This window comes from Propithecus coquereli, unplaced genomic scaffold (assembly GCF_000956105.1).
Source record: "Propithecus coquereli isolate 6110/MARCELLA unplaced genomic scaffold, Pcoq_1.0 Scaffold289, whole genome shotgun sequence".
NCBI lineage: Eukaryota > Metazoa > Chordata > Mammalia > Primates > Indriidae > Propithecus > Propithecus coquereli.
In genome coordinates, this window is record NW_012148496.1 from 80,620 (window position 1) to 82,957 (window position 2,338).

Below are 2,338 nucleotides of genomic sequence, written 5' to 3' on the forward strand. Positions count from 1 at the left end.
CTGGTGCATCAACATAATATTGACCTCTTACCTGACACATCAACTAACCTATTACCTGGCAGGCAATTGGCCACCTGATATCCCACCCCTCAGACCACCCCAACTTAATAAAAGTGGGAAAAATCGGGTAGACGGAGCTCAGAATTTGGTGGGGAGGCCCCTCTGAGCCCACCGGCAAATAAACTTTGATTCTCCGACTCTCCATGTGCCGCTCGGTTTGTCCTCGGGACCACTCGCTGTAACACTTGCTGTAACGCTACTACATATCCTTTCTCACCAAATTTTCCAAACACCTCTTTGAATTATTTCTTTCTTCCCCTATTTTATGGATGAGAAAACTGAGGTTCAGGGAAATTAAGTAACTTGCCCAAAGACGCACAGTTATATTTGATCGAGTCCAGTCAACCCCAAGGCCTGGGTCTACCCAGAACACCGCACCACCTACAAAAGGCTACAGGGTGAAGCCACAGGACCCAAACATCCAACAACAATCCAAGACTGTTTCCAAACACCATGGGAGCTGATAATCCACAAACTTGGCACGAAGTAAGAGGTTCTCACAAGCCAAGCACAGTGGATGTTTCTTAGAATGCTTTGTGTCCTCTGTGTTCATTACCAGCAAGAAATGACACTTCACAAGGCCATGTAGATCCTATATGCACACCTAGACAGGGTAACAAGGCCACACGTACGCCACTGAGAGACCAGAGCCAGAGAGAATGTGTCAGGAAGCTTCAAGAGCAGTGCACCAGGCCACAAAAACAGCATTGGCTGCAAAAACTCCCAGTATTAAGCCTTTTGGGTTTACTGTTGCTGTCTCCTGTGAACTAAAATAAAATTTTAAGGCTCACCCCCCGCCCCCCACCGGCTGACTGAATGGACCCCCTCACAGCCAAAGGAATATCCTGAAGCTAAATTGTCTGCCAGGAGGAAGGAAGTCAGACATGCCTCATCATGCCCCCCTCCCTTCTCAGAGACATCCTTTGTAACCCATTATCAGGCCTGAGGGTATGCAAGACAAACCTGCATGTCCTCAATTTACACAACAAATCTATGTCCCTTGGTTTATCTCTGATAAGCAGCTCCTAATGTTGAAACATTCCAAGCCTTTGGACAAAGCTTCATGTCTTTAACCAATTACAAGCCAAAGAATCTTCAAACCCACCTATAACCTGTAAGCTCCCCCCTACCCCCCTTCCCCCCCTTCGAGATGGCCCACCTTTTTGGGCCAAACCAATGTATGCCTCCCACGTATTGATTTATGACTTTACCTGTAAGCCCTGTCTCCCTGAAACATATAAAACCAAACCGTAACCCAGCCACACCACGTCCACTTGCTCAGGGACTCTTGGGCGTGGCTCCGGGTCATGGTCCTCAAATTTGGCTCAGAGTTAATCTCTTTAAAATTATTTTACAGAGTTTGGTCTTTTTTTTTCATTGACACTGCCTACATACAAAGACAGTGTACAGAGAGAATGGGCCCACGCGGGTAGGCCATGCAGTGGCCCTGGCAAGAATGCAAGGCAGATTGTAGGGATGGCCCCAGGAGACTGGAGCTGGGCCATCTACGCATTCGGGGATCCGAACTGGGGTTAGGGACAAGCAAGAATCTCCAAGTAGCAATATGGTGATTGTGTAGTACTAGGCCTCAAAAATATGAAAAGTTATCATGAAAACGCTGTTTCAAGACTCATTCCTGTCTATAGAGTTAAAAGCTTGTACTTTGTAAACCTCGCCCTTAATAGAAAAATCTGTACTCTGTAAGCAATAACCTTGTAACTGATTGCGTAAACCCCCCAGCTGTCTGCAGTCAAATTTACTGTACTTGCCTCACCCAAGAAAGAATGCTCCCTGCCTTAACTGGTGCTATCTGCTTCTGTAACCTTGCTTGCTCAAAGATTGTAATCAGTCCCGAGGCCAGGCAGGTGGTCCGAGGCAGGTCTCAGACCCCGCAGCTATGGAATGCATGATGTAATTATTTTTGTTCCACTTTGTCGTGTCTAATGTCACGTAGCCCCCCCAAATTAGTATAAAGCCTTCTCACCTTTTCAGCTCAGAGCTGCTCTCTGCACTGCTGCCTCTCAGCGGCGCAGAGGGTAGTCGCCGGCCAGCTAATAAAGACTCGCAATTTGGCTCAATTCGGTCTCTCGGTGGTCACTTCTCGCACTCTGTACCATTACAATTGCGGTGGTGGAGCATCAGGGGTCGGGGACACCCCCAGAGGAGGGGCTGTGGAAACTGGGGCTCTCAGTAGACAAGCTGAGGTTCCAGACAGACTCCAGCCTGGCTGAGAACTGCGCAGTTAAACAGGAAGCAGAGATACTGGCTCATGCAGCCG